This window comes from Rhipicephalus microplus, unplaced genomic scaffold (genome assembly GCF_043290135.1).
Source record: "Rhipicephalus microplus isolate Deutch F79 unplaced genomic scaffold, USDA_Rmic scaffold_12, whole genome shotgun sequence".
Classification (NCBI taxonomy): domain Eukaryota; kingdom Metazoa; phylum Arthropoda; class Arachnida; order Ixodida; family Ixodidae; genus Rhipicephalus; species Rhipicephalus microplus.
Window position 1 is genome coordinate 15,579,871 of NW_027464585.1, and position 25,487 is coordinate 15,605,357.

At 43.7% G+C, this 25,487-nt stretch overlaps 1 long non-coding RNA gene across 1 annotated transcript; it reads left to right on the top strand.

The window, feature by feature from the left end:
- Positions 1-16,444: 16,444 nt before the first annotated feature.
- LOC142783736 (uncharacterized) lies at positions 16,445-25,010 on the top strand. Its single transcript, XR_012888431.1, has 2 exons — positions 16,445-16,703; positions 24,813-25,010. It is a non-coding gene; the product is annotated as an uncharacterized LOC142783736 (long non-coding RNA).
- Positions 25,011-25,487: the final 477 nt, after the last annotated feature.

Consider the following 25,487-nt stretch of genomic DNA (forward strand, 5'->3'; position numbering starts at 1 on the left):
TCGACAAGGTCGATCATCGATCGATAGCGTCATCGACCTAATTGCGTACGTTGAACACGAGAAAGGCCATAAGCGTCTTTGCGCCTCTCTGTCACTTGACGTCAAAGGAGCCTATGATAACCAAGCCGTCCTAACCACACTAGAAGAGATTGGAGTTGGTGGCCGAATGTTTAAGTGGATACGCAGTTATCTCCAAATGCGATCGTATTTTATGACTACAGAGACCGGGAACACGTCTACACATTTCAGTTGTCATGGCGTCCCTCAGGGTGGTGTACTGAGCCCCGTGCTATTCAATATAACACTAATCGCTCTCCATACGCACCTACCAAACAATATTTATCTATGAGCATACGCTGATGACATCTGCATCTGGACATCTGCGGTAACTCGCCTGCAGTTACGAGCGAGAATACAGAGAGCTGCTACTGCAACTGCTTTGTATATACGCATTCGCGGCCTGGAAATTTCCTCCGGAAAGTGCGCTCTTCTGGCATTTACGCGCAAACCTATGTCAAAATACAGTGTCAACTAACGGTCAAAATATACCATATCGTCGATCTCACAAATTTCTGGGTGTCATAGTCGACAGAGGCATATCATGGAGCCCTCACGTGTCGTATTTGAAAAGCGATTGACAGGCATATGCCATCTTTTCAAGTTTCTCGCTGCAAAGACTTGGGGAATGCAGCCTAATGCTATGTTGCAACTGTACAGGGTGCTTTTCTTTGGCTTTTTACGATACAGTCTGCCTACATTATCAAACGCCAGCAAAACAAGTCGACGCATGATACAAAGCGTTCAGGCACAGGCGCTTCGAATATATCTAGGTCTGTCTCAGGGTGTCTCAACAATGGCGACTATAGCTATAGCCAAAGACCACCTCGTGCAGACCCATATTGAAATTGAAGCTTTGAGGACACACATAAGGCATGTGGGCCGGACTCCCCATTACCACCTAGCCTCTCTACCAGTGGATAGACCTCATACTTCCTTTTGTCGAACAATAACTACACATGGTGACACCTACCAACTGTTTGGCGCCCACGGCGAGACCTTCAATTCCTCCATGGTGCCTCAAACAGCCAGTCATCAACCTGACAATACCAGGCATCCAGAAAAAACGAGATTTCTCAATACCAGCCCTCAAGCAACTCGCCTTACTTCTGCTGTACGAGAAGTACCAAGGCTGCACCCACGTCTACACCGACAGCTCCGTCCTGCCAAACAGCTCAACAGCGGCGGTCGTTATTCCAACGCGCGCCACAACCATCAAATTCAGGGCAACTCATGCAACCACAACAACGGCAGCAGAGCTTGCAGCGCTTCGCGCTGCGCTGCGTTTCATTAACGACCAAACCACGCAACGGTGGACGATTTTCTGCGACTGCAAGGCGGCGCTGCAGTCACTTCTGTCAAATCTTCGCCGTGGCCCACACGAGCAGTTGGTATTTGAAACAGCAGAAATACTACACCATATAACAGAGAAAGGGCACCACGTTATATTTCAGTGGTTGCCAAGCCACTGTGGAATTATCGGTAACGAACGAGCTGATCAAGCTGCGCATTCAGCCCATACAGAAGACAACGACCAGTCAATACCTCTCTCAAGGACGGACACTGGTAGGAGGCTCCGCATTCTTGCTCGCCAACACTCCATGACTCTTTGGAATGAGCCTCTCTTTACGCATGCAAGATTACGATCCCTTGATCCAACGTTAAGCATGCAGCTTCCAACAAAAGTTCGACGAGATGATTGATTGACGAGGCGATGCTACTGCTCCGTGCAGACTATGGTTGGAAGTCGCGTTTACCCGTGCGTACGCGTTCCGCATAGGTATGGCCAACACCGCCGACTGTGCACACTGCGGAGATGAAGAAACAATTCGACATATCCTGTGTGACTGCCCGAAATACAACCTGGAAAGACACCTTTCTAATAAACTAAACAGGTTAGATGACCGGCCGCTGTCAGAAGAAAGTATACTGCGCCATCGTCATGACTCATCGTCACAGAAGAAAGCCGTGCAAGCGCTACTGGGCTTCTTACGAACTACTGGCCTGTTGGAATGCCTCTGAGTGGACTGATTTTGTGTGTGCGTGTGTGTCGGTTTTTTTTCTCATTTATTTTTTAACTCTCCCTTTCTCTTTCAACCCCCTATTCCCCAACCCCAGTGTAGGGTAGCATACCAGATACTAGCATCTGGTTAACCTCCCTCCCTTCCCTTTTTCTCGTTTCTCTCTCTCTCTCTCTCGAGAGAGAGAGAAGTGGGGCAAAGCAGTTCATTCTGTACAGGAAATTCAATCACGGAAACCTAAAATAAATACGCAAGGAACAATGTCCAAAATTCACAAGGATTGCAACATACAGTATGCGCCCTGCATAACTAACTGCTTTCTTATGTGTAAGTATAAATTGAGGGCATAGCAAGCATATCCAGTGGCATCGGGCTCCACGCCCCGCCGCGGTGGTCTAGTGGCTAAGGTACTCGGCTGCTGACCCGCAGGTCGCGGGTTCAAATCCCGGCTGCGGCGGCTGCATTTCCGATGAAGGCGGAAATGTCGAGGCCCGTGTGCTCAGATTTGGGTGCACGTTAAAGAACCCCAGGTGGTCAAAATTTCCGGAGCCCTCCACTACGGCGTCTCTCATAATCATATGGTGGTTTTGGGACGTTAAACCCCACAAATCAATCAATCAGCATCAGGCTCCACTGCAGTGAGATGTGCTAGAAAAATATGCTGAGCAATAAACGCGATAAAAAGTGCGCTGTGGCAGAATCATTATACCTTTCGTGCCGTACACATGAACCTTACTTTACCCTTTCAGCTTGCTAGCGCAGGCAAATAAAAAAGCGCAGCTCCAAGTTGATAATGTTTATTTAGCTTTATGCATCGACCAATCTAAGTGAATGTCAAGTTCTATGCTTAAGTGTGCATCAACACAGCTGCATGTGTATTTCTGCAGATCTATCATGGTAGTCATTCGATTAGTTTATTAAAAGGAATATAGTACGACGCGCAACAACATATACATATTTTAACTGTAATGCACAAAAAACTCAATGCCACTGAGCATACATGACAGTATGCGCATTGAGAAGGTATTCAGTGCAGGTAACTTGTGAAATTAAGTACTGTACAGTTACGCATTGAAATGCGAATGATACTAGTGTTATTGAACTAGCTCACACTGACACGATTATATGATGGAAGAATTGGCTATTGGGTCATTCCACGTCAGACGTCCCAGCAATTTTGGCGACCATCTCAAAAGTATTCGAAAAAAATTGCGCTGATTTGACTGCCAAAGGTAACTGCTGGAGTATTGCGCAGACAAATAATTTTTGGTCGCTTGGCGACCTCCTGAACTTCCGAAAGCTCGTCTGGATGTTTGTGAAAAAAATTACTTCATAAGTACCTTTTCTTCTTCCGTGCCAAATTTGGTGTACAAGTGAAGGGCTTGCGTGAAGTGTTTGAAGCTCAGTAGTATTATTACCATTTTTCGACCACATACGCCTCAAATAATATAGCCGAAATGTGTTATGTCTGAATTTTTTCTACATCAATACTGCACTTTCAATCATTATCTGAAAAGTGAATACTTAATCCACATGAGGTATATTTGGAGGAAAAAAATTTTAGACCTCTCAAGCTGTCAAGCTTTACGAGAAAAAATTGCGAATTTCACAAAATAGTTGTTTTTTCTATAATGAGACGCAACTTGCACCATGTGGTGGTTGAAATAAAATAGGCTTTGTACTGAAATTGAAAGCAAATAAACAGTTTTTTTCATGCGCCAAATTTTGTCATGGCAATTTATGTTTTGAGAAAAAGATCACAGTATATTTACGGAGTGAATGATGATAAGTGGGGCATAGTGTTCGTCCGTCCGGACGCACAAACGGATGGACAGACAGCCCGACGCAAGTATGGATGGAGAGAAAGACGGACGGACTCTGGGAGAGACCTACACACGGAAGCCCGTACGGATGGATGCACAGACGAACGCAGGAAAGCACAAATGTACGGACGAACGATTCGCCCCACGAATCATCATTTTGTCCGTGTATATGCTGTGAACACCACTAACGCTATCTATTGTGCAACTCATAAAGTGGCTACATAATACTAGTACGACTACAGAGGAGGGAACGACCCACGGCCTCAAGAGCTTTGCCCCTAAATGATTTCTGAAGTTCCAAGTTCCCATTTGCCAATTGGTCATTCGGCAGCCGACGCCTCGATGTTCCCCATTACCGTTGATGGGAAAATTCAAAAATTATTTTATTCCTTGAAATTGAAATTGTAATAATGAAACTTGTCACATACAAAGAACTGTTTATTTGCTTTCAATTCAGACAAAAGGTGATTTTTAATAGGGCCACCACGTGGTGCGAATTGTGTCTCAATACGGACAAAAATAAATTCTGTGAAATGAGTGATCTTTTCTCGTAGAATTTAACAGCCTAAGATGTCTAAAAATATTTTTCATCAAAGTATCTTTTCTGTGAAGTAAGTAGTCACAGCTCAGTGATTCATACAAAGTGCAGTATCGCATTGAGAAAATGCAAACATAACAAATCTGGCTAAATTCTTGCAGACGTATGTGCCCGAAAATTTGTATTACTATTACTGAGTTTCAAACATCTTTCATAAGCCTCATTACTTAGCATGTACCAAACTTGGTATAAAAAAGGAGCGGTAGTTGTAAAATATTTTTTTTCACAAACAACACTCAAACAACATTATGGAAAGTTCAAAAGGCAACCACGTGGCCAAAAACTTTTTTTCTCTCCGAAGTATTCAAGCAGTTCACCGTTTTCCGTGCAATAAATCAGCACAGTTTTTTTTTTTTCAAACACATTTGCATAGCCGAAAATTTTGCTGGGAAATTTGGAATAATGTGACCTTGTTACTTTGACTCAATCACCATTGCATACTGCTAAATTAGGGCCATTTGATTCAATCATGCTGGCAGGCTGAGAAAGCATAACTCCTTCCCGATGCAGCGTATGCTGTTCAGTGGCTGTGCGTGTTGTGTTCCCAGATAAATATATGCTGCGCAGTCTTACATTTTGGCTGCAACACATGCTTAGATACCGTGCAGTATGTACAATATTAAAGTGTTTTTTCAACAAAAACACTATTTAAACGCTTCACATAGCGAAAATATCTTAACATCTGAAGTAGTTAGCGAAGTTAAACGCCAAAGCGAGGCGATGACAATAAAACTCTCAATAACAAAAATATTTTGAAAGTTACACATGATGAAATTATTCTGAGTAAAATGTGCTCGAACGTTAGCAGTTATGTTCAAACAAGCGTTTGCAGTGTTCAAGTAGGCAATTCGACCACACACACAGACGAAAGGTCTGTTCAAACAAAAGTACAGCTTCAGTGCTCGATCCGCTACACAGGCACTGCTGTCGGGAGTGTCACGCTACGTTGCGGGTGAACAAAAATACCAGTGAAGACCAATTTAACGAAATTGAATGTATTAGCAAGTAAGGAAACTTCGCCAGGCGCACCTAACGCGAAGCAATATGCTGTGTTGTCACCCGATGCATCAATCCGAGTTATCACGCTAGTGTTACCACAGAAAACAAAAAAATAACCGAAAAGAACGACATGGACACCACGCCCTTGTTTTCCGTTCTCGGTCTTTTTGTGCAATAAGAAAAAAAAGAGAGTAAATGAACAACCAACATGCCCAAGGATATGCGTCTTAGATACGGTTGATGCTTAGAGCTAACATGCGCCGTCCCCACACATGTAACAATTAAAATTGATCTGCATCACGAGCGGGCCCCGTTAAACACGGCTGCCAACAAAGGGAACTACAAAAGTCTGTTCAATTTTTTCGCTGAACCTCAGCGGCGCACGCTCACTCTGCTTTCTACTCCAAACAATCTAAACAAACAAACAGAAAAACCTGCCCACAATCACACTTCGCCATCATCCGCGTGAAACAGTTCGGACAAATATTCTCGCTAAGTAAACAAATGCTGATTTGTCATCAACTAGTTGAAAACAAAATTGTTTGAAGGCGTTATTCTCGCGTTCACGCACTTAACAAAGCGCTGAACGGAGCAACGTGGGAGCGGTACTCACTATTTCACTTCGAGTGCTCCACAATTTGAATTAACAGGTCCAGTCTTCAGGATGGTGCGCCTTCGCAATAATCAGCACTGACAGAACACACAGGTCGAGCACAGAGCGCAGGCACATTTCAAACTAAACACCGACTAATTAACTCTACCGATCAAGAAGCCACGCGCACCACACGCACACACACGGGAGGGTTTTTTGCCAGCGCACGCAGTGAACCGTAAAACAACGCCGGGCCCTTTCCCTCGCTCAGCGCATGGGTGAGCAGAAACACCGGGTAGCTAAGGTTGTCAAGGTGACGAGACCTCATGGCGTCGGTGCGCTCTCAGACCGGCTAGATGCGGTTTAACGCTAACTCCGGCAATCTACTGATAGCGCGGGCGCTGCTTTTTTTTTTTTTTTTGCTTTTTTTGCGGCAGTGATCTGTTGCGGTATACTCATTTCTTAACAGTGCATCTGAATTGCAGTGAACATTGTGATGGTGCAGTGCGGCCAGCACGAGCTACCAGACAGAACGCGCATTTGTAATATTTAGGAGTAATGTTTAGCGCACCTTTACCGACCTAGTGTAGTGAATACTGGTAAAAAAGCTAAGCTGATGCTTTTTACTTAGCTCTATGGGTCCTTAGGGAGTGCTCATTCATGGTCACGCAGGCGATATTTTATCAGCACTTTCATTTCCGGTAAAGGCATTGCAACATTGCATGCATCAGCTGTCACACTATTCGATGAGAACATATTGCCACGTGCGTACTGCTAGGAAGACGATGACGACAGCGCATACGCGCATCTGCGCGATTTTATGCAGCAGGTAATAACAAGAAAGAAGAGGAGTGCTCTGGCGCGCAGTAAATAAAAATACTGACCTGCTGCTACTTTCTCAGCCAGTTAATTACTACTTCTGTCTTCACGTTGCGACATTACATTTGTACTTTGCTTGCAGTCCTTGGAACAAGACCACGGCTGAAAATATTTCATCAATGTTGTTTTCTCACTACCTACAAAGTCAAGGTTTCGACCGAAGCACGTATGCGGAGGAAGTTACATAAATAAAAGAAGGGGATCCACAAGAAAAACGGAGAGAGAGATCGAACTAGAGAATGCATTTCGGCTCCCCTGAGGAGAGCTTTGTTCGCAATTTAGTCAACAAGGCTACCGTTATTGTGAGCAAGGCGGCGCCAATGTCACCGAAATGTCCTTATTCTGCATTTTTCTTTACGGTCGGTGTTCACTTCCTGATTTCCATGAAGCACTTTTAAGGAAACATGAAGAGGAACATTCACTACAGTGATTAATTGAAACGTGCCTGCTAAAAATACATGACCTCAATGTTCGTTTTTAAGGGACCTGATGGCCTGCTGACGTGGTGGTTATGGCAAAACAGCTATGCTGTTGTTTTTTTTTTTTTGCAGGTGTCAGACATCTTATCTCTAGCTTTAAAAGCTTCGATCTTATAGGGGAGGGGGGATGGGAGTGTTTTATGCATGGCTACACTAATGTGCGAAACATTACCTTGTTCAGGCAAATCAGTGAACTTTGTGAGTGTTGACTAATTTGTGAGTGTGAGTGTAATTGTGAGTGTTAACCCAAATGACACAGATGAAAGAAACCCATACAGGTGAATCGGCCTTTACTCTATTGAACAAGCGGCACTCCTATTGTGTCTTCCGTCTTATTGTAGTTTGCGTGCTTTATCGATGAAAACTGCGTTTCCGTCACATAACTTCCTGCTTCAATTCATTACTAGACCCAAAAGCAGCTAGTAATAGGAGCCAGTAACCGCATAATTAAGCGAATGTACTTTGTGATGTGCTTAGCGTTGCGAAACGCCATTTTTTTTTTACATTTTATTCTTGTCTAGGCACAAAACTTGTCTAGGCACAAAACTTGAAGTGATACAGCCTATTACTTAAAGTACAGCTTAGTGAAACAACAGTGGTGGCCCTAAGTCTCACTTCCCGTTTGAGTTCAAGCCAAACGCTGCCTTTCGTTTCAAATGCCGCAGGCATTGTAAACTAAGCTACCACTTGAAAATCGCTGGCTTACTCGTTCTTGGCGAGTGGACGCAGTAGAACCTACCTACCCGAACGAGTTCGGAGCGTGGACCACCCCATCCATAAAGGCAGACGTGAAAGCAATGTTTTTACTGCTTTATTATTCTCTTCCGCCTTCCACAGAAGCCATCAATACAATCACCGCCCACGTGTCCGTCCGCGTGGTCTTCTAACGAACTTTCAAGCGGCTGCGCGTTGACGTTTTGCTATTCTCTTTAATTATTCCGTATCTTCATTCCCTACTCGTCGGCGTGTAAACCTTCACTAATACTTGCGAGAAATCTGTCGTTGAAAGCATAATGTCAGTGCGGAAAGAAATTACAAAAATGGATCTTGAACAATGCTGAGGCCTCGCGGACCACTCGCGTGGGCAAAAGGCGCATACAGAATTTTCGGTCAAGTGACTTACTCGACTATTCTAGCATTGGATCACTGAAAAAACCTGCATTTCGTATACATAACAGTTAACAAACAGGGTTTCACACGCAAAACCTAATTACGTGAACACGTTTACTTCATAGACAAGTGCATTTACGTAGGAAACAAGCGTGATGCTACTTAAAACAGTTTTTTGTGCGTTGCGAGATTTCATTTTAAGACCGACATTATTATATATTGAGACTCGTTGCAAACAGAAACACCATGACATCACAATAAATCTTTAGCCACTAAATTCGGACAATAATGACAATATATAAGTTCACTATAGCAACATTCACTTTACTAGACTCACTTTGGTTACAAATTCACAGGCTGCAGTTTTCGAAGTCGTGTGTGTGCTGTTAATTTTTTTAATTTTGAGCATATCAACCAGTTTCTTCCAATATGTTCCACTCGAAAGAAATTGCAGAAATTCCTGCGCTGGGCGAGCCACACAGTGATTACACAGCCTGTTATGGCCCGACAGCACAATAATTCTTCGTACCCTTGAATCACTTATTACTTATGTAAGGAACGCATAGCTTCCACAAATCTAGAAATGTCCGGCTGATCTCGTTCATGATATTGGACTTATTGAAAGATGTAGTTTTGATAGGAGTACTGAACCTTCTTGCAAATGATCAAAACATAGGACTTTTTGAAGAAAAGTGGTGCCAACCCTACCACAGTTGCCTTGCATGAGAAAAAAATAAAGAGCTCCGAAAGCACACCTCGAATGCTGTGAGTGAATGACATGGCAAGGTTAGCGTACGTTCCGGGCCTGGGATTGAATTCCAAAGTGGCCAGAGCTCAAGCTAAAAGAAGAAAAAAATACCTATGGGATCTAGTTTTATAGCTACATTGTAGCCAAATTAAACAGAATCTCTATTATAAAGATAATTCTTCATTGCGCTATAAATAGTGCTATTTTGCACAAAAAAGTGCTCTAAAAAACATAGCTTTTCTTCTCTTGGTTCTTCTTGTAGGAATAAAGAAGTTGCAACTAAAAATTTGTTTAGGCGTACCGTAGATATAGTTCATGTGGAATTGCGTGATTACGGGATATAATGTTTTCTGAACGGTGCTGTCAACAAGTATACAAAAACGTTCGCTGCTGAAGCTGGTTTTACTTTAAGAAGCAGGTCGAAGTACATTATACAGGTTACACGTAACTGGTCTAGCTCCAAAAAGCGAAATCTATTATATGAATGGTCAAGATTTATTTCAAAGTGAATCTTGGACTTTGACAAAATTGCACGAAAAAATGCGCTGAGAAATTAGGAAGTTGTACGTAGCATCAAAATCTATGTAGGAAAACTCGAGCACAGTGTTTATCTACGCGTCTTTATTTCAATTCAATAAAGTTATTTCAATCAATCAATCTAACATTTATGTTATCTCCACACTTCGTGTTTGTTGACGCACCATGCCTTTCGTTGAGATACTTGAGGTACCAGCCGCGCCTGCCTGCTGGTACGCTAAAACAGCTTGAAAACAGTCTGTTTCACCTGCAAATAACATTAGGAATGGCTACTCAATGCACCTAAACTTACGTTAAAAGTAGCCAATTAAAACTCGGTGGTATGCCAAGCAGTACACCTAGCAGTTCAAGCTTAGAGAAGACCTGGCAGCTTAAGCTCGAGCAAACACACTTAATGATTCCTTGCTAATTCTATCTGAACAGTGGGGAAGTAAATGTTTTGCGCTTAAAGCATGCGGCTTCGTAGCACTAAATAGGTTGCGATATCGCACATCAAGATAATCAATTTCGGCCGCGCTGTTGAGGGTCCCGTAGTCTCTCTTCAAACATGCCAATGAACTTGTGGTCAGGAAAGCTAATGCCCTCCGGCATGGTTGATTGCAGTATGAGAAGAAAATTAAAACCCATACGACGACCTAAACGTGCCGTAAATCTACCGCGTTTCGCACGAGCTATAAGCCGGAGCCCCGCCTATAAGAACCACGTGCCGAATTCGACTAGGCGGTTCGCTTTGGTCACTCTTTAGTACAATGCCCTTTCTACACAAGTTAATTGTGGATTTTGCTGATCCGTTAGCAGGTTCTTTTACTATAGCCGAAATATGGCGAAAATGCAGATCTAAGGATATAAACATTCACTGACACTGCCTATCCTCAATATCCTGTAATTAATAGCCTTCACCTAGAATAAGGCAATCATCGACTACTCACTCTTGCATGACACCCCACCATTCCTTTATAAAGCAAACTACAAGCAGTACATCTGCACGTCACTTCCAGTGTGCCATTTGTTTTGCTGCACCAATTTCTGGGTTAGGCTATTGCACTTTCCTGCATTTAAGGCAAAGCTGCTCCTCTGTCATGACAAAATAGCAAGTGTTAGGTGCCATCTAAACAACTCTTCCGATTACATTACTACATTTCTCTAGTTTTGCTTCCAATCCTTGAATAATTGATAACGTTACGTCTCGCAACACCAAGCGAAACCAGCTGTACATGTGGGTACTTTGTTTACCAACTAGTTCACGTGACTAATTGAAAACTGTTGCTCTTCATTCATGCTCTGAATGTATTGGGTATTTGTAAACAGACGTTACTTCAAGCAAAATTATCTCAGGAGAGAGAGAGAGAAGACAGAGAAAAAGGCTGGGAGCTTAACCAGGGTTTATCACCGGTAGGCTATCCTGCACTGGAGGAGCGGAGAGGGGGAAGTAAAGTTATAGAGGAGGAAAAAAAAGGTCACTGCCTTGATTGATTTGATTGATATGTGGGGTTTAACGTCCCAAAACCACCATATGATTATGAGAGACGCCGTAGTGGAGGGCTCCGGAAATTTTGACCACCTGGGGTTCTTTAACGTGCACCCAAATCTGAGCACACGGGCCTACAACATTTCCGCCTCCATCGGAAATGCAGCCGCCGCAGCCGGGATTTGAACCCGCGACCTGCGGGTCAGCAGCCGAGTACCTTAGCCACTAGACCACCGCGGCGGGGCTCACTGCCTTGGCCGACGCGTAACAGTTTGCCATCACAAACAATGAAACAGGCCGGTGTCTTTGAGAAAACTCAACAGATCGTGTTGGTTGGCCTAGTGACAAAAGGATCCTGTAGGTTACAGGAGGTTTTAAAGTTTGTAGTGCTATAAACACCAATACTAGATATAATACGGCCCTGTTCAAACTCGTTTCAGTGCTCCATTCTATGAAACTCTTGTTTTTGGATGACAATATGAACAATGATAGGGCCCTTCAAACATTCGTAAAAAATACTCGAATTCAAAAACTAAGCGCTGATTATTTTACCGCTCGTCTGTCATCGAACACAAAAGTTCACTTTTTGATCGTTATCTGGAGTTCAACGTCCCAAAACCACCACATGATTATGAGAGACGCCGTAGCGAAGGGCTTCGAAAATTTCTACCACCTGGGGTTATTTAACGTGCACCCAAATCTGAGCACGCGGGCCAACAGCATTTCCGCCTTCATTGAAACAACGTTCACTATTTATTTCCGCTATTTCCGCCATGATAACTTGGCACTTTTCCTGTTGTAGTAAAGGATATTTACATTGCTCCATCAGGTCCAGCTTTCGGTATGCGAAGTCTCTACATCACTCGCCTGCGCAATGCGTTGCGCTGAACATTCGCTGCTTAGATGTGACATCGCAGTGCATGTGAAAAGAATGCATTACCCTTTGTATACAGCATCAGCGGTCATAAATTATCGTTTGTTACTGAATATGAATATCTTGGCCTAGTGATCACGTCGGACCATAGGTAAAATAGTCACATAGCTTACATTGAAATTAAAGCCACGAAATAGCTTACATATCTGAGGAGAACCTTGTCTAAATTCACAGTAACATAAATATTTTGGCATACAAGACATACATTAGGCCGCTGTTAGAATATGCTGCCCCTGACTGGGGCCCCTACAACCAGTCAACTTTAAGTGAAATCGAGATCATACAACGAAAATTGGTCAGATTAAGTTTCAATTCCTATCATCGTCACACATCCGTTAGCGCTTTACTACAAACGCGAACCTCGAACCTATGGAGACACGACGCCATCGAGAAAGAATTAAAATGTTATACCTAATTTACCACGAACACGTTAGAGTAGGCAAGGATTTGGACATCAAATCGTGTGGCCAGCGCCCTACTCGCTCATCTCATTCGCTGAAATTAACTGAATATTCTTGCCGAACCAACATCTTCAAAGCCTTTTTGCCTTCATGCCATCCATGAATGGAATGCATTGCCTGAATGCAGACTGCTAAGCCCAACAATATTGTCTTTCGTCCATGCTCTTACTAATGTATAACACAAGGTGTATCAACACAAACGTATTCTTTTTGTTGCTGAGCTGAGCGCTCAGTAATCTAGTGCTGTTTTGCGCAGTCTCGTCATATTTATCAATTTTTTTTTCGTTCCTCTGTAGTTACTTTTTTAGCTACGATTTGTTTATTTTGTTCAGTTGTTTTTAGGTCATGTATTTGCTTGCCGGCACTGTCACTTGCAATACTTTGCGTTTTTTATATTGTACTATTTCCAGTATTTCACACGCTGTAAATATTGTTGAAGACCAATTTCTTAACACTTTTTTTTCTTTTTCCCACAATGTGTATGTACAGTTCACTACTTAAATTTCTTTTAGCTTTTTGTAAAGCCCACTCTTGCTTATGGCTTGCAAAGCAGGCTAGCAGAAATAAATAAATATATAAATAAATAAATACGTAATAACGTCAGTGGAACACTGCCTTCATGTCAGCCGAAGTACGGATACTAGTCATCTTCGTGGGATTACGCATTCATAATTTTAGCTGGGAACCTTGAAATAATGAACCGTATGGCGACCTCTTCGGGAACGCTGAAGGTTCTAAACCAATAGTCAACTTGGTGAAACCACGCGTTTAGATTTTTCCCGAGATGCGGTGAGGAGCTCGCCGCGAAACTCGAAAGTCTGTCATGAGCGCTTTCACTGTTAGACATGCACACGGGAGTATCACTTCTGGCCTGTCTTTGCTCCTTTCTCGAGCCGTGTTTGAGATTTATCGATGCATTGCTCTCTTCTGCACTCCTGCTTGATTCTGCATCAGAATTTTAGTGAGATATAAATGCCGAAGCTTTTCTTAGCTAACTTCGGCCAATCTATCTATCTATCTATCTATCTATCTATCTATCTATCTATCTATCTATCTATCCATCTAGCCACCTCCGACTTCCAGCTCTCCTGGTCGTTTCGATGATGATATCAATACAGAAATTCCTATGGCAAACATGACTGTATGAAAAACATATTTAATTTGTCATAACACGAAAATCCTAAAATGTACGTGATGAATGTCATGATTTACATTTAATGGTTCTGCAGCGGTTGCAGTGATTTCGTTCACATGGTATGTTGCAAAACTGGTATGGTAAGACATGATTGCATGACGAACACAAGCGACAGACGCTAACCTTAAAATCATGACATGCGTGTCATGTAAGAACATGAGTACATGTCATGCTCTTGATGCGCTTGTGGCCGTTTCGCTAGCATCACGTATACCAAATTTTGTATTACGGTACGTGAATGGATGACGAAGGTATCTGACTGGTACAAACATGATAATAGTCAGATGCGTGTCATGTAACAACATGACTACATTCCACGCTCATGATGCGCTGGCGCCCGTCTTGCTAGCATCACATGTACCAAACTCGGTATTACGCGACGCGAATGGATGACATAGGTAAATGACACATCCAAACATGATAATCACGACATGCGTGTCATGTAACAACTGACTACATGCCGCACTCATGATGCGCTCGCGGCTGTTTCGCTAACTTCGCATATGCCAAATTTGGTATTACGTGACGTCAATGAATGACGAAGGTATGTGACTGGTGCAAACGTGATAACCACCAGATGCGCGTCATGTGAGAACATGACTACACACCGCAGTCAATGCGCCAATACATTTCGACTTGACGCGGTGCGCGTACTCACCGGCGTTCATTTCGTCATGTCATGCTGGTGTTGTCATGCCAGGCGCTGGTCCTGCTGTATACACGCAGGCACGCCGCGCTGCGTTGCTATGACGCATGCGCGTTTGAGCGTGTCCAGCATCCCTCCGTCGCGAAAAGGGAGGAGACGCTGTGTTGTCTGGGTAACGCATCGGCGCAGAACGCAGCATGTCGCATTTGTGCCAGTTGCCGTCGAGCCGCGCTGAAGGACGCTGGTCGCGCCATCGCGCCGGTCACGCCTGGCATCAGACTACAGAGGGCTCGCGTTTTGCTAACGTAGTGCTGCTGTGCCCAGCATGAGCGCGCGTCAACGCTACATTGGAGTATATTCGGCCCTTCATGGTGCGTCCGCGGTCGTTTGGCTAGATGCAAATATAACAAATTTGGTGCGGCGTGACCTCAATGGATGAAAAAATATTTAACTGGTGCAAACATTATAATTTTGGCAAGCGTGCCATGCAAGAACATGAAAACGTACCGCGCTCATAGCGTGCTCGCGGCCGTTTCGCTAGATCCACGTATACTAAATTTGGTATAACGTGATGGGAGTAGATGACGAAGGTAAACGACACATCTAAACATAATAAGTATGATACGTTAATTACGTACGGCATCTTTTAACTCAACCTCACTACATTGTGCTGATTTAAAAGTGACAGATCAAACTTTCTCATTCGTGCTTCGCATATCATCGATTCTCGCAGCACATGGAATCTGCCAATTTTTTTCTTCTGCACTTATAACTGTGGCGCATACCCGCTTCAGGCATAATTACTCATCTTCGTCAGCAACTACATGAACAATTGGCACAAAATGCCTTGAAAGGGTTTAGCGGATACAAAAAATAGCGCAGCGAATGCCGATATATTATCCAGATATTCTGACAAATAGTGCCGCAGTGAGTACCTAGCAAGTGTGCTTGCAGCAAATACCGAATGAGAGTTTGGAAAACGCTCTGAAATGCTGCCTTCTATTTTTCGCTGTTTGCTACACCTGCACGCAAGCCTGGCGTTTTAATTGCGAAGCATTAGCGAGCTTTGGTGAGTTCAACCTTATCTATCTATCTATCTATCTATCTATCTATCTATCTATCTATCTATCTATCTATCTATCGATCTATCTACCTATCTATCTATCTATCTATATAAAATATGTTAGTGAAAGTATGAAGTGATTTTAGTGTAAAAATTCAACATTCCTCATTCGTTCTTCGCATGTCATCGGTTCCCATTGTACGTGGGATGTACCAATTTTTCTTTAGTGCGTATTCAGTCTTGTTATCAGACTACTTCTTTGTAGGACTGCATGAAAGTTTCTTTTTATTGCTTTAAGTTTGCGCATGCCAGCTCTAAAACCTATGGTTGTTCCGCGCCACATTGCATAAATGATTGTAAGATTATTTATTCGTATGAATGCTCCTAAGTATGTGAGTTTTCAATGTAACGAAGTATTGTTTTTATCTTTATTTAAGATGTGCGAAAATTTGTTACACATACTGTAACAAAAAGTCCATGACCCTCTAGCGCCTTGTAGTTAAGAGTTATTTCTACTTACATTACACGACACACAGCAGTTCTTTTCTCGGAGATAGGCTTGCATGAGTACTATGCGTTGTAGCGTATATTAAAAACAAGAAACTGTACTTTGCTGCATATCATTTACAGATGTCAGCATTTAAAACGGCCTCATAGAAGCACAACTGAAACTACAATGTGGCAATTATTCTTTCTGGCGTCTGTGCAAATAAGCTCTTTAGGAGAGTGCCGATCATGTGAGCCAGGTGTGTATATCTGTATGGCGGGGGCTGAATGCTTACGTTTCGGTATGGTTTTGAGTCTAACCTTTTTATTCATATTTGATCACGACATCCCGTCGACAGCATATGCTAACCCTATGCAACGGCCAATGGTGCCGACCGCTATTGTATTCACACAGCATCAACGTCACGCAGCACAATTTTTAGCAATACAACGCCGGGAAGAAGTAGTGCGACGAATGCTACAGGAGGCACAACGAAAAGAGTAGCAACAACAACTAAACCGACGAAGACAACTATAAAACAACATCAACAGAGCAGGCAGATATGACGCACAAAAGAATTTGTAGTGACGTTGCAATCTCGCAAAGGTAGGTAAATGACCTAATATATGTCCACATCGGCTATATGCATATTTTTCGCACGCGCTAGAGCCGCTATGTATGTGCTGGCTGATAAAACTTTATATGCGAAGCATTTTTTGCCGAACTTCATGAATTTTCAGCATCTATCTATCTATCTATCTATCTATCTATCTATCTATCTATATATCTACGTGTAGGTGCACTCGTGATCACTCACCTAACTCCAGGTAAATCAAAACTAGTATGGAGGGTAAGATGGTATCACGCATACGACTCGCTGGTCATGTGATATGAATAATGTCGCCATCCAGTCGCGTACGCCATCGAACACTTTCCGTGGTACAGTGGCCCCTACCAGTTTGGGACGTTAAACCCCACATATCAATCAGTTGCCCGTACCAGTTAAAAAGGGGGATATGTGCCACTCTTATGCAGTACGCATGTGTCACAGGTGATTGAGAGTTTATATCTACACATGAAGAGCAAAAAAAGATTGATTTTAACGCTGGAGGGAGTAAAAAAATTATATCGGCTGCATTGACCCGACAAATGCAAATTGTAAATGTCAGAGTCCCAGCAGGGATTGAAGAGCAGCAATCCACATTGCAACTATGTATTATAACACATATTCAAGCGACAACTTTTAAAAAACCGCCTTTGTTCGTGAAAGATCATTGTAGTTGTAGTGCTGGTTGTCCGTTTTTTAAACATTACATATAAACTTATATGACATAGCCGTCATGTCAGGTTGACATCAATTCTTGTTACGCGCCATTAGCTGAAGTTGATTCGTGTTGCGGTGCCAGAGCTGCCATTCTGGCGAGCACCAGTGCTTCATTAAAGCATACCGCTTCTGGTGTTGTCAATGTTCATGTTGCTGTGGGCATCGTTACGTAAGTGTAAACAACTGGTTATAATAAACATATGCTGCTGGTAAACATATGTCCGTGCGTTCATTTGTGTATATCTTTAGTACCAACTGGTAACGTTTCACTGAATGAATAAATTACAACGCAGTCTTCTTCTATGCGTATGCTTCGCATAACATTGATTCTCATAGTACGTGGGATATGCTGTAGTTTTATTCACGCTATCAGACGTTCTGGCCCCCTGATTTCCCTCTAACTCTTGATTCGCATGTTTGGATCCTCCTTGTCTCCTGTGGGCACTACACCTAGTTTATCCGCGTTCAAATTCCTCCTGTATTGCTGATGATGTTAGTGATCTCAGCGCATTTCAGTACACAGTTAGCTGTATTTAAACAATGGGGAGTGATAACAAGAAAACCCGGTGAGCGATGAATGCTTAACGTCCGTGTCATCATTCGAAAGGTGTTTACACGAAGTAACAAGTCTGAAATTATCATATCTACTGAGCGTCGCGAATTCATTCTGCATCCCAGTGTGATTCCAGTGAAGCTCATGTAATTAGCTTGCTAATTGCAGGTGACAGTGATATTTTCATTGTTGCTTCTCGTTTTGTCAAGCCGGCAAACGAGTTGCGGAAACCACCCATCAACGTTGATACGGTTACGCTCGGCATAAACTGTCAAGGCTCTGCAACGCGCCGTCTTTTTTCTTTTCGTGGGAGTTGATGTACTAATGACTGGGAAAATGTCATCATTTAGGCTTAACAGTCGCTTTGGCGGGGTCAAAGATTGCAGCGAGTGTAAAGGTGCTTCAAGCATCTCGTCTTCAATTATCGCGTCTCCTCGCCTCTCAAGCACTGTAGGCACAGATTTCTTGACGTTATGAATCCGCTCGGGGTAGGTATCAGTACACGTGAAGTTGTGAAAGAGTACGTTCACTTGGAACATCTTGTAACTGCAGAGCCAAACATTGAGATGGAAGTAACTAGAAGAATAACAATGAGGTGAAGCACATTTGGCAGGCATTCTCAAGAAATTGATGAATCGTAGATTGCCAATATTCCGCAAGAGGAAGGTATATACAGCCGCATCCTACCAGTACTTACCTGTATACGGTGCAGAAACCTGGAGGATTACAAAGAGTGTTGATTTAGTTTGAGGAAGACGCAGCCAGCAATCGAAACGAAAATGATAGGCGCAACACTAAGGGACAAAGACAGCAGAGTGTATCAGGAGACAAATTGGGGACACGGACATCATAGTCCAAATTAAGAAGAAGGAGTTGCCTTGCGCAGGGCCCGTATATAGCGCAAAGGCAAGATAACCGCTAGTCATCAAGGACCACAGGATGGATTGCACTAGAAGGAAAGTGAATGAGGGGGAGAAATAAAGTTAGGAGGGCACATGAGATTTCATTTCGTTTCATTTTCTTATAGCCTTCAGAGCCAGAGGCATTACACACGGGAAGGGGCAATAACGCTCGACAAAAAAATAAAGACAAGAAAGAAAAAGATGCTATGAGCAATAAAGAAAGTAAAACAAAACCAATATGAAACAAGGGAGCGAATTGTGAACTTACAGTGAGTTTTAAAAAAGCCACAGTATACATTATTGGCCACGGAATCACGGTACTGTTCATGATGAATATCGTTCATAACGTCCACGGGAACGCCATCCAAATCACTAGAGTTTCGTGGTAGATATGAATGAGAAAGGTACGTAATGTTACATGAATTAGTACGGCCTTATCATCATGGTCTGTGCGATGGCATGCATAAGATGACTCAGGCATGATGCAATGTCGTAGTGCAACATTATGATATATTTTATAAAACATGGCAATGCGTGACACTTTTCAGCGCAACGATAATGTGGGAAGGAAAGGTCTAATTTTATGGATGCTATATTGGCGGTCTGGCTGTAATTAGAGTTAATGAAACGTGCGGATTTGTTCGGAACCGTTTCTAGAGCTGAAATTAGGTTAGTTTGGGTGGGATTCCAGATGGGTGTAGCACACTCCAGTTTTGATAAAATGAGTGTTTTATAAAGTAGGAGTTTCAAGGAAGGAAAAACATGATAAAAATTTGGCGAAGCTAACCTGACATGCGATTACCATTGTTAATGAAGAGCTTGATATCAGTAGACGAGTGCAGGTTTGCTGTGAAGTTTACGCCAAGATATTCATATGAAGTTAGTGATTCTGAATTATTGTTATTGATGTAGTATGGTGCGGAGCAGGGATATTTTGTTAAAACGCGCATGAATTTACATTCATTATTATTTGGCTAGAATAACAAATTGTTACACCAAATAGCAACAGCCCTAAGATCCGATTGGAGTGAGGAATAGTCGTTAGCAATTGTTACCACTCTAAAAATGATACAATCATTTGCACGTAGAAGAATGTTAGCGTTTACAACGGAAGAAAGGTCACTATATTATAGAATAAAAATAACAAACACCAAGAGACTCAGGCCTGTACAGCGCCTGAATGCAGACCTGTAAAGGCAGAGTCACCGCTAATAAAAATAATCAAGTTGTGAGCGTTTCAGCCGAAAACACTAGTATGATTTCAGTATATTGTTATGAATAATATACCTGTTTGGTTTAAGCAGTATTTTTAATGACACATTTTGTCAAAAGCCTAAAAAATTAGCAACATATCCAGGGAGTGAATGATGGAGAATCGGGTGAAGCATCCATAGGTCCATTCATTCTTGCTTCCGTCTGTGCATGCGTCCATCTGTGTGACCATCCATGCGTCCATCCGTCCATGCAGCCATCCATGCATCCGTCCATGCATCTGCCTGTGTGTCCGTTCGCCCATCTATTCAACACTCGAAGTATCACCATCTCTAATCTTTTCATAATATATTCCCTATATAGAATCACCGCCATCCAGCGGACATTCCTAGGAATAAACGAGAGTTGGCACACGCACACTTTCTTACGGCTAATGCTTCGTGTTCATTTCCCACCTTTAACCACCTCGAGTTCAATGTATATACCAATTCACTGTATTCATGGCACTGCGGCCCAACGCTCGCTAAACCTTCATAAAACCAAAGAGGTTATGCCTAGCGAGTTTTCCGTAGCAACCCTTCTTTGTCAGATAGTGCTCAATGTACATACCAATGGCTGCTAATGGGGAATGAGAGACAGGAGAATTCGGCTTATAGTTTACGGGAATGCTGCGAAGTTTTATTGTCAACAACGCACAGGAGACATCTCCCAGTTGCACCAACTTGCAGGACAAAGCGTAAGACATGTTACGCACTACTACGAGGGACGAGTGGGTGCCGATTTAAGAATCTTCGACCCTTAAATGAATAGGTGACCGGTAATATGAACAATCGCAGGAAGAGTGGGATACGACGGCTTCTGGTGCGACGCACCGCGTGGGTTAGCAGCGGCACGCATGCATTTTTGTACCGCTCCATTGAAAAAAGCGCCTCTCCGTCCAAAGTCAGTGCTTTAGAAGTTGTTTTTTTTTCGCTAACCGTGACTATCAGAATGACAAGCTACGAAAGTCTTGAACGGTAAGGAAACTTATTTATCCCTATAAAACGATCTGCAATGCTTTTATGCTGTTTGGGGGTACTGTCAGTTCCGCTAGTAGATCATTCAATGCGAAAAACAGTTTTCATTGCATGATACGTTACTGCAGATAAAAAAATTACCATTTTAAAGATCTCAGGGGATGAGGACGACTGTACTAGTGTGCCAAGAGTTTCATTCGGGATCGCTGCTTCAGCCGATATCGTCAGTCAATTGGCACAAAGCGCAGCACCTATTGAGCACGTTGAGATATCTTTTAGGGGCGAAGCTCCTAAAAGTGGCACCCATTCGTCCCTCGTAGTAGTGCGTAACATGTCTTGCGCTTTGACCTGCAAGGTGGTTCCGGTGGGAGATTTCTTCTGTGCGTTGTTGAACAATAAAAAATCGCAGTAATCTTCGACGACTTGCGCGTGAAATCACGTTTTCACTATGGTGCCCACCAAGCAACGAGACGAATCGTCAACACCACCTGTCCTCTGTGATGGCTCTCCGCATGCCCACTGGGCTCGACCGAAGAGAAGCTACCCTCCTCCATCGCTTATGGCCAGGAGCGGCATTTACCAAATCTTACTTCTTTGTCGTTGGAATGGCCGACAACGCTTTCTGCGATGCCTGCCATTGTGAAGAGACGCTACACCGCACTTTCTACGACTGTCCGTTGTATGACATCCAGAGACAGCCTCTGGCGTCCGTTTTTTGCGCGCATCGACAACAGTCTGTGGACACTATTCTGTCAAGTGCCCGAGAGAACACATTGCAACACAAGGCGACAAAAGCTCTGTTGAAATTCCTACGTGACACGGACTTGAACAAGCGGTTGTAACAGCAATGTCACAAACCGCAAAAGACAAGACTGGACTACAACTGAGTGTGCGCGCGTGTGCTGCTGAACGTGCTGTGTTTATCTCTCTTCCCTCTCTGCTCTCTATCTTTCATCTCCCCCATCCCCCCGTTATGCGCAAGGTAGCAAACCGGCTGCCTATAGGCTGGGTAACCTTTCTGCCGTTCTTTTCCTCCTATTTTATTTCTTGCTAGTTTATGAAAAAACAAATCAAGTACCGTCTCGTATGTGTGAAAGAGAGAGAGCAGAACAAGAGACGATAAAAAGTCACAGCTTTGCCGCAAAGACAAAGCAATGAACGTGACAGCAACAAATTGGTAGGCCACGTGCAGAATGGCAGGCAGTTCTAAACGTGCCCCGTGTTTTTTACGCCCAAATGACGCACGAAACGTACTCAAATGTACACACGAACGCAAATAAGCGTCTCAGTTTTTATTACCTCGATACGTCTGAAAAGCGCTCCATTTTCGCAAACGGAGGCTGTTCAATGATTGCAGTGGCCTTTGTGCGTTCCGTAACTACAACAGAATCATTTCAGTGCAAGAGCAACTCGAGCCAAAACGTATGATCCTCCCCCCGCAAGATAAGGGCGTGTGAGAGATCATCCACTCCCCTTCTATCTGCGGGCCAAAGTGCGCGTGAGAGACGAAAGCTGCCACGCGCTTATTGCGCCACCTTGCTGATAATGCTAAAAAACAACAATAGCCCCCCCCCCCCCCAATGCTCGCCAACAGTGGTAAGTGGTAGGCGTAACAGCTTGCTGATTGAACGTTGAAGAAGGTGCTCTTGGTGGCTCAGTGGTTAACGCTACCATTCACGACGCGGAGGTCGCACATTCGACTCCACGCGCTGGAGTCCTTTTTCTAGAATTTTAGGGGTGAAGTTTCTTAAGGCGTGGGTCTGTCTATCCCCCGTCGTTGTCGTACATACCTACCGGGAGGCGAGATGGGAGATGGCGGTACTTTGAGTGTTCACTAGATGAATGCATGGACGGACGCATGGATGGACAGACTCACTAGTAGATGGATGGACGCATGGAGTGGGTATGCGCCACAGGGGATGCGAGATGCAAGACGGCGGTAGTTAGAACGTTCACTAGATGAGCGCAAGGACGGACACACAGACTAGAAGATAGACAGACAGATGGACGGATGCGTGGACGTGCGGACGGATGGACGCACAGACGGTCGCGCGGACGGACGGAAGTAAGAATGAAATGATAAAAGGAAGCGTGGACGCGCTGACGAACGCTTCGCCCCACTCATCATCATTCACTCCGTGGATATGCTGTGATTTTTTTCTGTCTTGCGTTTTCATCTACACGTAGGTGTATACATATGCGGTGAATGACTCTGAAGCCGGTGGCGAAATTCAGCCAAGGGTGTTCATATAATTATTTTCGTAATAAAACATTTATTAGGTTGTGCTTATGGTGTACTCAGAGAGACGTGTGGACAGCAACACAGCCATTAACTCAAGTCGTGGCAGCGAGATTTACTTCGTTGGCGCTATTCTTTTTGCAATAAGTAATTCAGTGCCTTTTGTCTTCTTGTAGAAATTGATCAAATAAGCTGACGTTCAGTATGCATATGAAGTTGCGTATGAAAACAAATGAACTTTCTTTTAAATAGGTTTCTCTTTCGTCTTGCATTAAACCATCGTAGTACACTGAACTTTCGAACAGATTCCAGCTGTTGAATTCATTTTGCTCCACGACTGCGTTTCATCATCTCGCAGCGAGTCGTTCCAAGACGTTTTTTCGCTCCACGTGTTTTGCATTTCTTGCTTGGCTGTTACCGTGACTGGGGTGAAGAGTCTCAGAAGATCGTATTGCGGGCGAGGAAATGGAGTGGCACCGTTTTCCGGAGTCCTTTTGTGACGCATAAAAGGACATCTCGGGTACCAGCAGTGGGAAGTGTTCGACAAATCCCATGACTCTGGCTCTCTGCTATGGCTCTTCTCGCTTCGCAAGCAAAAGTAGTAGTACTTAGCTGTGACACAAGCTATAGTGTTAGCCTACAAAGATATTTAGTGACTCATAAACAAGAATTCCAGACAATAAAATAACAATTTGTTGGTAGTCTAGCCACTTTCCTGTCTGCTTTTTTGTTTACTGTGTTTTTCAATTTACCGACAGGATTTTTATGTAACGCAACAACTAGCCCTACACGGGGTGTTATTAGGCTATTTAGCATGCCAGCGTAGAATCGTAGCCACGTCATTTGCTTTCGGTGAAGCGTGTGTGCATGATGCTATCGAGGCACAACGTGAAAAGACGTGGTAAAAGTTGAGCTGATATGTAACTCATCAAACAATCTGTAAATCGAAGCATTTTCGCATTGTGCGAAGATTTATGGTTACTGAGGCAAGTGCGATGGCGCGTACCAGTCTCTCACTTTTGCGCGGAAAGTACGCGGCCGAGAAATAACAATTTAATGAGTGTGGACTGCCACGCAGGATTCACGGCAACACCTCGCGCTACGTTTCAGGGTGGTACAAAATGACGGAGGGGAGCGATGCTTTCCTGTCGGGTACTGAATACGCTTGATCTTTCATAATGATATCGCACCTTTTTCGCCACAACAGCATTGCTCTTCTCAACAACCATGGTTTCTGCAGCCCACTACATTCCCTTCTATTATTGCGGAATGATGATTTATCAGACGTATAAGTAAATAAGTGAAACTTCACCCGCATATAGCTTGTCTCCCTGATGTTCGCTTGCACTACACGCGCTTCTTTGCGCTGGGTTCATTGACTGACGTGATGCGATGTGCGAATGCTGCAAAAATGCCTGCTCGCACCGTTAGCTTGAATATTATTTACAAGTACCTTATCTCATTTTCAGCGACTCTGCTGGCTCTGGAGTCAACCAACTTGAATAACAGCAACTCAGCACACCATGGCTGCTAACAGAACAGACGTCCGATTATGCAACGCAAAATGACAGCATCGAACAAAACCATTCTTCCCAGCTTCAGCAGCAGACAGCTGGAAAAAGACCTGTCGGCATGGCCTGAATAAACGTGAAAAATTTTTATGTGTACATCTCCGGAAAGCCCCATGTCGTATTTACCAAATGTGAACCCCAACGCAATACAGAAAATATTTTTTGTGAAAGTTCTTGCCGCACACGTGATCATCAATGCTGGGCTGCCTTCCTCATTCTCGGCTTTATCGCACATGCATCCCACTCCTATTATAGCACATGCTCGAAAACTCACACAGTTAGTATGAGGCAACTATTAGCGGCGTTTTGTGGGCAGTGCAATTCATGCGGCTAATTCGGATCGCGGAGCCAGTTCCCGACGCGTAATCTAACGAAGTCGATCGGTTCCGCGAAGGCGAACGGGGAAGACCCGCGCACAGGAAAGAAAGGAGGCTCCTTTGTTCACGCGGTTCACGAGTGGAGCTGTCAAGGTCACCCCTGTTTCGGACTAGAAAAGGCTAGCTTACTCGGGCGCGCGTCTTGTAAGAGTCCCGTCAAGCGCGGTCGTCTGAGCTTAAGTCATTGTTGGCGTGC